General features: G+C 41.9%; 1 pseudogene; it reads left to right on the forward strand.

Annotated features, from left to right (window-relative positions):
* The first annotated feature begins 7,292 nt into the window (after nucleotides 1–7,292).
* LOC119884975 lies at nucleotides 7,293–8,458 on the forward strand (annotated as a pseudogene).
* The last annotated feature ends 3,290 nt before the right edge of the window (nucleotides 8,459–11,748 follow it).

Below are 11,748 nucleotides of genomic sequence, written 5' to 3' on the forward strand. Positions count from 1 at the left end.
TGGGTCCTCCCCTGTGTGTATGTGTTTGGGCAACCATGAGAACATGTCCACATGTGACACATACAGTGCTGCCTCAGCACACGATAATGTAACCGACCCTTTGTTTCACCTCATGTGAGCGGAAAAACATGGAATAAACGTCTTTTTTTCTGGCACACGGCCGAAGACAGATATCAGTGACAAGCGCTTGGCTCCAAATTGCTGTGGCAGTTTAAAACAGTTCAGTTACTTGAGTAGCTAAAATGCTGTGGGTTCAGTTTCGGCTCACACTCTATGTTTGAAATGTACAGTATGCATGAATCGCACTGTGCCGTCACTTGGATGGACAAGTGAGCAGGATATCTGCCAAAGCCTAAGCAGGGGCTTTATTTTGATCGGCGCTGCTGTGGTGGATATCATGAGACTTGCAAAGCTGACAGATTTGCTACTTTGCCTCTTTGTCCATTGCCTTCCTCTCAAATCTAATAGCTCAGGCCATTGCTGATTTGCCCCGAGGGTTGAGGACACAATTCGCCTTCCTTTGATTTTCTAAGGAAAGGAGACTGCATTTAACCTTTGGGAGATGGATAAGAAGCTGCTCTATTGATTTGTTTTGCTCAGAAAATAAGGGTGTGACTTTCCTCTGGCCAGTTGGAAGGGATGCTGCTGGAATAGCTAGACAAGGCTGTTTCAGGAAACATATCTACACCAGTTTTTGTCACTGCTGCTGAACTGCTATACGAAAATGTGTCCCTGCCTATGGCATTTGTTGCACAAAATAGAAATTTTCACTGAATTTAAAAGTATACAGTAGTATCTAAATGAACTTGGGGTCTAATGGTTTGTTTCATCTTTTTCAAAAGTCAACACAAGGGCCCAATACAGTTTTAGAAATAGGTTTGTAATCCACAACACCTCAATGAATTACTAAAATAAATGCATGTATGTTAATAATACAATGTTTATCAGTGCTTGGATTAACAGTTACATTATTAACTCACATGGTAGAATCCATTTCTAAAAATCACCTTTTTACTGTTGTTTCATAGATACATATGTAACAGTAGACAGTAGTATGATTAAACAACCAAATAAAGTAGTTTAGCAGTTTGACGTGTTTGATGCCAGACAACTTAGAAATTAACATTCTTTAGCTGATGCAAAACATTAAAGACTGTCATCGCACGCCTCTCATGTGTTGCCTCAACACTGGGACTCTTTATCTTAATCCCCTCTTAAATAGTGCTGCAGCTAGCCACCACGCTAACCACTGCCAATTCTGAAGGTCGCATGCCTTTGATCTCTCAGTGTAGTCCAGCGCTTTATTATCTTTTAACTTTGTTTTCAACTCCAGTTAGGGTCTGAGCCTGTGGAAGAGTGGGAGCTGTCAGTGATACTCAGTGCAGATATAATGCTATTTAAATGCTAATGTGTTAAGAGGAGCAAAACGACCTTTACTCACACTCTGCACGCGGGCGGAGCAGCAGCACAAAACAGAAGCCCTTAATAAATGAGCCTCTTCCCTCTTCCTCGGACTCTTGTCTTCCTACCCTCCACTCATTGTGTCAGAAATAAGCTGTGTTTATCACCCTCAAGAGCTTTGCCAACATTACAGAGCTAGCGGATATTGGTTCAGGTGTTAAAGGTTAAGTGTGTAAGATTTAGTGGCATCTAGCGGTGACGTTGTGAACCGACACAGGGCAAAGATGTCGTTGTCTGAGACAGCAGAGAGTAGCCAAGAAATTAGGTTTCTTTAAATAGATATTAAGAAATTACATTAACTTAATATTCAGTAGAACCATATGTTATTGCTACTTGGTCACTGACAGATAACATGGAAAATGTAAGTGTGTAACATTGTCACTGTTTCTGCACCTCACTCCAATATAAACCACACTATGGATAAAGTTTATACAAAGGCATTTTACAACATTGACAAGGAATTGAGATTGACACATTAATTCTCTCAGTGATTATGGACCCTCGCCAAAACTGCCCTCCAGCAATAATCTGGCTTTGATAGTGGTGCTGAAATAGATCTCAGTCATGGCAGCAACAGTTACTCACATAATCACTTCCTCTTTAGTGGTTTTGCCTACAAAATAAAGTTAGAAAGTTATTTTTTGCAGAAATGCTTTATTTCGAGTTGAATTGAGAGCTTTTACTTTGAAAAAATTCTCTGAAATAGCCATCAGAAAACGTGATTCCCCTAAATGTCCTCTGTCTGGAGATACTGTGGAAACGAAAAAAGCATCCGTAGGTTGTTGAGCGCCTTCTAATGAATAAATGCAAATGCAAACGTATTTGACGACCCTGCTGTATGTTATTAGTTCTTCTTCGTTTTCAAACGTATGTATACATCGTTATGAGTGGTCTACACTGACAGAAATGTTTTTCCCATTTTGGGCTACTGTAGAAACCTGGCGCTGCAACATGGTGACGTCCATGGAAGACGGAACCCGCGGTTATGTAGTAGAAATGTCTCATTCTAAGGTAATAAAAACATAATGGTTCATTATGTAAGGTCTTTATACACCACTGAAAACATAGTTAAGGATCTTATATTGAATTTCTGTCACTAGATCCTCATAAATATTACACACTGAACCTTCAAGTTAGACATGATTGGACGATTGCAGAATGTGCAAAGAGTTGAATATGATTGGGGCTTTTAACTCGGGAAATGTCTGTTTATCAAAAAGGGCTTCTTAACATTGCAGTGAAAAAGTCTGTGTGTCTGGTGAATTGGTTTAGCCTTTAGCATAAAGACAGCATTAAGAATCCCTGCCTTTTCCTTTCATAAAAATATGTTATTCATCTTCATATGCATCATTATTATCATTACCTCATCAACATTTAAAAGCACGATAGCCCAACATTAAACGAAAATGTTGCTGAAATTTAATTGCCATCCACTTTCTAAATTCACCCTCCATCCTAGCAGTCCATTCAAGCAGTTGGCACCCTTGCCAAGAAGCTGATAATGTGATGGCAGGTGCTGGTATCAGTGTAAAAACAACAAGCCCTCTCCCTTTCCACAGATGTCACAGATACTTGTCTCCCTGTTTGCAGAGCACTTGCCAGAAGGATGCGCTCTCAGTGAGAGAGCTGCTTTCCCTCAAGCCGCATCGTGTTCATGTTAAATAACCTTCAAGATATTTTGTAGAACTTTGTGCGTCTACTTTTTTCTTTACTTTAACAAAAGTTCCATTCTGTATCAGCAGAAGACAAGGTTAGAAAAGAGAGAGATTGGAGGGCGGATGAGTCTGTCATCTGCTGTATAATCCCAGGAAATGCCATAACTCTGCTGCTAGATAATGTATTCAGTGCAGCTCCCTGAGAGACATCAGAGAAAGGCCTTAGAGTAAGACAGTGACATAACTTCAGACAGAAATGTAGCATCACATCTATCAATAATGCACCCTCATCCTTCTGCCGCAATGACTAGTGAGCAATGAACTGGATTGACTTAGGCCAAGCAAGTTCACCTAATTCAGCCTGTTGATTTGTACTTAGTAGTAATGTTTTTTTATAGGCATTTTCAGCTCTGTTATGTGCAGCCTTACAAAAACAGTCCTTCCTGAGGGAAAATGTCTTATCCTTTTCCACCCCTCCATGCATGCTTAGAGTAGCCTGGATTAATTTTACAACAGGCTGCCGAGTAGACATCCTCATGCAAGACTGGTAAACAAGGAGAATTTGTTTTCATCTCAACAGATGGAGGACGACAGCAACAGAAGAGCAAGGCTGCACCTCAGGGGTTGAGATCTTAGACCTCATTAAAAATAAGTTTGAATGGAATAAATTTTATCCAATTTGAAAGATGAAAAGGAACATCCACCCTTAATCCTTAGTCACAATTCACATACAGCACAGTAAGTATTTCTCGTGATCGTGGACAGGTTTTGTGATTTGTGAATGAGAAATTCTCAGAGCAATTAACAAAATAATTGAGTTGAAAATCCTCAGTATACCCAGAGACAAACATTTTCTTGGTGCAGGGACAGGACCCAGAGGAACTTCACACAGCACACTATCTGGTTTGTAACTTGTATGTATACTAAAGTGAAGCTTATACAGTTGTATTAGTATGTAAAAGCACACAATAAATATTCAGACATCAAAAAATCTGTTTTAAATTAATTACTGAATAGTTGCTGGAAGGGTTGAGAGAGAGTGTGTGCATATTAACATCAGTCATCACAGATATGTCCACACTGTGTATACTGTTTGGTAGCTATCCCTTAAAATGCCCTTGTGAGAAACGTAGCTATGATCTGATCTGGCAAGGAGTGAGTGGAAAGGAGCTGACGAGGGAGAATGGAAACAGGTGAGCAGGGAAGTCCAGGGCCGAGTTCAGGCCTGACAAAATGTAGTACGTTGATTTGCCTTTTTAAGCCGGCTGTGTTTACATACTTGTGGCTGCTGATTGGGTAACAAGGAGGGAAAGTCCGAGGGCATCTGGTTGATCAATGGAAAATGGCAATGAGGGCCTGGGGTACCAGGGGAGGAGGTACAAGTCAGGGTTCTTGCACCATTTTAAAAGTCAAATTTAATGCTTTTAAAGACACCTTAAGACCTCAACAAATATAAATTTAAGACCTCAAATCAAAAAAAAAAAAGAAAGAGAGATGCGCGTTTGATCTCTTAATTAACGACGCAATGCCACATTTGGCAGTTTTCTTTTCACCACATTTGAAAGACTTGGCATATTCCAAATCAGGAACATAGATGCTGTATTCACCTGGCATTAAAATGTATTTTGGGTGATCAGATTGTGACTGGGTAGCACTTAACCACATGAAAGTACAGGTGTAAATGCACCCGAGACACATTGAGAACAGATTGTTATCCAATCAGCAAAACGACCTCTGGAGGTGGTCAGGATACACCATGACCACATGGATGCAAATGCCTTGATAACCACAAAAACAGCAGCTACTTGGGCGGAAATATGTATCGGCCGCAGTCTTCTGCAAATAAAATCCAAAGGTTTGACAACGCAGACAAGAGCCTAGACAGTGTATCCATTCAGTGTTGTGCATAAACGTGCTCAAACAGTGCCAATTATTGATCATGCTCAGGTTTTTAGTTGGGCTGGGCAATAAAACAATAATGGTACTTATCATGATACAATCTTCCTCAATAACAAATGTTCAATAAATATTTGATTTACTCACTTTATTATGTTGAGGAAAAGGGACTGAAAAAAGATTTTACTTTTCTCGTGCATATTTGTTGTTTCGAATTTTTTACCTCAGCTTTGTGAAGTGATCCACTGTTTGATACCAGGCTGCTGTTTGGCATCAAGTGTTTGTCATGTTCTGACTGCAAAGAAAAGTTTAAAAGCACAATTAACCATCTGGTTTCTTCAAGAGCAACAAATCAGCCTTTAAACTTATAATAATAAAAATAATGATTAAAAAAGATTTGACTATTTTTGGCCAGGCAGCCAGACATCAACGTCTGCAGCTAACCTAAACGTAACATGTGAGTTATATTAATGGCGGGGTCTCACATTACTAAAAGAAAATCATACAAATACACGCTAATTAGGCATTTTAGGTTTTTGTGCGTGACAATTTTACCACTGGCCTTAAACGCACCATCTGCAAATTTAATACCTACAGCAAATTTACGTAAATTTAAGACAATTTAAGACCTTCATTTCCCTGATTTTATTTTAAGACATTTTGAGAAAAGAAAAGGAAGGAAGCAGATGTCTTAAGGGAAAATGTGGTCATCATTAATTAACAGCACTAAAAATAGCATCGGTATGAGATGGACAATCACATTTAACTCCAACCTAGCAGTAAGAACAATTTGTGCAGCCACAAGGTTGTGGCACCCTGCTGGCATTTCACTCATTAGTACTATATATACTTATATAATTCTGGTCATTGGAGCACCTGAATGTGCTAAGTGAAGGTGTTTTTCCTCCACAAACAACAGGGTCCTCAGACCCCAGCCCAGTTATCCTTTTTGTTTATGGTATTTATGTCAAGATATGAGAATTAAGATCAGAATCTTTTAAGAATTGATTGATTTGTTAATACATTAATATACTTTAAAAGTGCTACAATTTGGCCTAAAACCTCTCTATCTCTCTCTCCTAGTAGCTCATAAAAACTCTCCTTTATTTTATGGGGTTACTGTGGGAGTGAAAGTGCATGGCTTTATGAGGCGTATCATTAGCAGGCAAGTGAGCTTAGATATAGCTATTCTTTGTTTGTTTGTTATTTCCTATTTCACACTGTGCAGATAAGTCTGAAATATGACCCAGGCAAGCTTTGGAGAACCATGGTGATGAGGAAAATCAAAAACAGAGGGCGGACAAAATGTTTATTTTATGAAGCAAAGCTAATTAGAAATGATAAGATTCTACACTTAGTTATACAGTTTTACTTAATTAGCACTCATAAGCTAGTTGTAATCTCGTACACTAAATATATGATATGAAGATATGAAGTACTTCAGATTTTGGGATCTGTTCTACACTTTAATTGTTTCCAAGATAAAGCCACATTAAGGCAGAGGATCAAGTTTAATATTTAGGGGGTCATTCATGACATAACATGTAGCATGCTTACTGTCCCATGTGGAATTTTAACCTCCATTGTCCTGAAGTGATTCAAAGGTAGGGCATTGTAATTACAGTGACCGCAGATGGTGGTGAGGCCTAAAGATAAAGTAAACCTATCCTCTGATTAAGTTAAAGACATTGGAATAGAGTGGTGGGACGTCTACCCTTGGTAACCGATCACTCAGAATTGGGTTTTAATCTAAGAATACATGGCCAACAGAAAGAAAAGCAGAGAAGGTGCATTTCGTGATTGTCTCCCAAGGACGCCTATCTGGCCGTACGCCTCACAGCGCTCTCCTCAGGGCTTTGACGGATGACACCAGCACCATGGAGTGATAGGCTATTATTTCACTTTGCATTGGATAAATGGCAGTGCGAGCTCCTACCTGTCTCCTGCCTTTCTCGTTCTTTCATTCTCTCTTTTTTTTTTTCTCTCTCGCAGTATGCCACAGACCTGAAGAGAAGGGGAAAAATAGGACAACTGAGATTTTGTTTGTGGATTTCACTTCCACATTTTGGATGTGCTACCTTTTGAGTTTTTTGAGTGTCCTTTGTAGTTGAAGTAGATGTGGAGAGTGAGAGTATGGTGAATAATGACCTATTGGAGGACATGTCATTTGGTACTAGGCTTTTTCCCCCTCATCATTAAGTGTGAAATGCATTTCTTTTTCTAGGAAAATGTGTTTTTCTTTGGGTGTGATTTAATATTCTCTCTCTCTCTTTCAGACCAGCAGTATTCATGGTCGCCCTCGCAGTACTTCGATGAGGACAGCTACTCCCCTCCACCCAGGAACATGAAGGGTCTCTCTGGCGGCCGCCCTGCCCAGCTCCAACTCACCTCAGCCCACACCTGCGGCTTGGCTGAATGCGACCATTCCCTGGATCATCACCTCCACCATGGCAATTCACGCCCCCCCTCCTACCTCCTCAGCCCCACTGAAAGCTGTCCCCTTGAGAGTCACCACCGCTGCTCCCCGGAGCTCCATCCACTCTGAGTGCATGGTGATGCCAGTGTCCATGTCGGCCACTGACCACTCCATATCTAGTAGCACTTTCCCCCGCATGCACTACGGCAGCGCCTCGCGGGACAGCGGTGGCAACACTTCTGGTGGCAGGGAATCCAGAGAGGACGGTGGCTCATCCTCGCACGGTGGCAGTGGCAAAATGAACCGAATCCCAGCAAACCTCCTGGACCAATTTGAGAAGCAGATGCCGCTGCACCGGGATGGCTTCCACACACTGCAATACCAACGCACCTCCACCACAACCACAACTACAGAGCAGCGTAATGAAAGCCCTGGGCGAATACGTCACTTAGTCCATTCGGTACAAAAGCTTTTCACAAAGTCACACTCTCTAGAAGGTTCCTCCAAAATGAACGGTACCAAAAGCGACTCGCACCGGGACAACTCTCACCACCACCATCACCACCACCAAGGCCACCACAAACACAGCAAACGCAGCAAGAGCAAAGAACGCAAATCTGACGGTAGCGGCAAGCAGCGCTCGGGAGGCTGGTGGAGTTCGGATGACAACCTGGATAGTGACAGCACATACAGAACACCCAGCGTCATGTCACGGCATCCTATGGACCACATCAGCCACTGCTACCCTGACTCAATGCATGGCCACCTGGCTGGAGACCTGTCGCTGAAGACATCCAAGAGTAACAACGATGTCAAGTGCTCAGCCTGCGAGAGCATAAGCATGGCACCAGAGGGAAAGTTCATGAAGAGGAGCTCCTGGTCAACGCTAACGGTCAGCCAAGCCAAGGAGGCCTACAGGAAGTCCTCTCTCAACCTGGAAAAGCCCATGACGCCCACCGACCTCAAGCCCAACCTCAGGCCCTGTCACTATCTACAGGTGAGTTTGGCTTATTTGGCCATGTGTCAATAGGGTTGTGTCTCTCAAGCGGTAATACACATGGTTATGCATGTTTTCTAGTCAAACACTACAGCTGCTAATTTTACCCATCTTAAAAACCTGCCTGCACATTATTTTTGATGCCATTTGACTGGAGAAACCGTGCATGGCTAGATGATGGGTATTTGGGTGGTTTTGGTGAAAGGAGAATATGGTGATTTGGATGGAGGCACAAGATGAAGACAAGCAATTGAAGAAATGATTCACCATAATGTAAAATTCACAAGAAGGGGAAGTGAGGCACTGCAGCACAGAGAGAAACATCTGTTCCAAAACTTAAGTCTGTGTTGTACACGACAAAGCATTCTTTTTCTACAGGCATCGCCGTTGAATAGACAAGGAAGCAAAGATCTGTTCATCTCAGCTGGATTTCTGATTGATCTAAAAGACACTGTTTTGTTTGTTGCTGCCTGGATATTACAATGTGAACATGTCCTATGGCTCAGCATGTGGCTGGCAACAGAAAGGGCTCGCACAGCAGGACAAATCAATTAACTCCGTAAATGATCTGCGCTGGAGGGGAAGCTTTGGCAATATGAGAATAAAAGATCAGAGATCAATGTGGTTATTTGCTTCGATTTTGCATAGGTTTCAGTTCTGTAAAGTGTTAGCATTTAGCTCAGGCCCATGATCGCCTCTGTGGGAGACCCCACAGCACCTCTGGGATCAATTCAGAGAGAGTCAGCACTTTACACAGAAGTGTCTCGTGTTTTATTTTTTTATGTATGCTGAAGGGTATATGAAAGAGAAAAATAAAAAGAAAGCATGCTTATTAAATCTATATTGCAAAAGCAGGGAAAAATAGATTCTGTAACAATTCTGCTCAATATACAACATTGTGATATCCGATAGCATCATGTAAGTACCGCCTGCAGCCGAAATAAAGTGAGCACTTCAGCACATTGGGAGAGAGGACTGTGAGACTCTCAGAGTGCTCTAAGCAGAGAGTGTGCTGTATGGATTAGAGACTGTTGTAAACGGAAAGCCAATACATTACTCAAATCAGCCAATGGAGCCAAAGAAACCACTCAATCTAAGCTTACGTCAACAGAAAATGTTTTAGAGGACTAATTTTGACTAGCATATTTTTAAACATAACTGATGATCATTTTGAACTGGACAGACAGTGCACTCATCCACTCAGATTTTTTGACAATCCCACTAAGTGCAGTAATCTCTCAATGAGAGAGTCACAGTACCCCCCACCCCTTCCTTACTTCCATTTGGTCATTCAGCTGAGGTAGTGTCCGAGTCGCGGCACTATAAACACATCTAAAAATATCCTCTACCGTCCTGCCTGCCGCAGGGCTATATTTAGCCCAGCGTTATCAATCCAATCCGTGCAGGGTGACACATCTTCCCTCCCTGGAGAAGAATCAATGCCCTCTCAGAGAGCTGGAAGATGTTTCGAAGGAGAGAGGGAGAGAAAGTTGAAGATGCACACCACCGAGGTCTTTGCCTCTGTGGCTGCGTTAAAGACACTCCAGGAATCAGAGGGGAGGAAACGGCAAAAGAGATGGCAGTTTTTGCTCCCCATGGCTACGGTTGTTGCTCATCAACAGGAGCAGTCAGGCAGAGAGATAGAGCCAATAGTCAGGAATGATCCTTTCCACACACAGGGGGGTCACATTGAGAAGTTTTCACTTCCTGCTGCTACTGAATTGGGATTACCCACAACTGTCTGAACTGTAACAACATAAACTGTATCGAGAGAGAGTGGGTGTACTGAATGTCTGTCCATGTGTTAGTGAGAGTGTGTGGGTGTGTTTTTTTTTCTGTTTATCACATACCAGATGGTTTGATGATGATGTGCTAGTCACCTTGTTTGCATCCTTGGTTGACGACAGAGGGAACGGAAAACTTCTAAAGTGTTGTAAAAGTATGACACAGCAAATAGAAAGGTGTGCGGGACTGAAGTATAGTAATTGGTGTGCAGCAGGTGTGTGTGAATCTTTGTGTGCAAATCTTTGCGAGTTAGCGCATGTGCGAACTGGGCATTGGGTAAGACAGAGATAGATAATATTGGCTGCTCTTTCTCTGAAATGACAATGTTGGGGAATCAGACCTGACAGTCATTAAGTTAGCTAAGCTAAGTCATTGTAAAGCTACAAATTAGCTTCAATTAGCCCTCCCCAAGGCACACATACACACCTACACACACACACACACACAGTTTTCAGGATGTCTGTGGGTTTGACTGCAGCTTGTTTTTAATGAAAGGAGGTGATTGAGGCAAAACATTCTTCTACTCTTGGTAACAGGCTCACCTGGATGGATTTCAAATTCTGCATTTTGTGCATACACAGTATGCTGTGTTTGGTGCACCATATCTCCCTGGCTCTCTCTCACACACACACACTTTCCAAATTAGGCATGTAAATACACCTGGACTGCAGTAACAGCTGTAATCCATGCCTCTTACTTGCACCCAGCCTTCACAGCACAATAACTTTGTCTTACTGACAACTCTCAGTCCTGATTAAGTCAGCTGCTCCAGCAAATGCTACTCTGCTCTATCCCTGCATACACTATTGTAGTACAAAGGGAGGATTAGTCTTTGATAGTTTTGCTGATAGGGCATTGCGGAGGGATTTAATAAGCCAATTAATTGCCATGTTGGCTTGCCAAAGGTGGAGCTTGAGACGCAGAAAGGCTGCTGATTAAATTACAAAAGGGAAGTGCAAAGCAGCAGAAAAAAAAACTGCCACTGCGACTGAAAGCTACATTAACACCACCTACACACAGGAGGGGTTCCCTAACTTTTTCATGAAGGGGTTCCTGGGTAGCTATCAGGCCATGAACCACTAGTTAGTAAGATTTTGTCTAAGGAACCCCAGGATCAGACAGCAGTTTGTAGTTAAATGTTACTCATCTCTGTTACTTGAGGCGACAGTGTGGCTTTGTAGTTACCACCGTGTCGGCAAGCATCTGCTTGTATTTGTGTTTTATTATCTCAAACCTTCAGTGTCCTTTGATTCTACAAGGAGGTTGTCAGCCTATAACAATTAAATTGTGAACTGTTAAGCACATTCTCCAATATCCTTTTTCTGTGCGCTACTGCATCCCCAGATCAAATCTATAATAATAACCAACGATGACAGCGTCCAAATTTTTAGAGGGTTTAATACAAATTAATAGAAGTACTAAGTAGCATTTTCTTGTCAATAGTTCTTCACGGAATCTTTTAGCACAGCTAAACACATTTCTTGCCATTTGGTTTAAACACAGTCTAGCAGATACCTTGTAATGTCTCGTGGTCTGAG

This window comes from Micropterus salmoides, unplaced genomic scaffold, assembly GCF_014851395.1.
Source record: "Micropterus salmoides isolate LMB-PRFRI ecotype aquatic unplaced genomic scaffold, ASM1485139v1 Ms_hic_scaffold_3807, whole genome shotgun sequence".
NCBI lineage: Eukaryota > Metazoa > Chordata > Actinopteri > Centrarchiformes > Centrarchidae > Micropterus > Micropterus salmoides.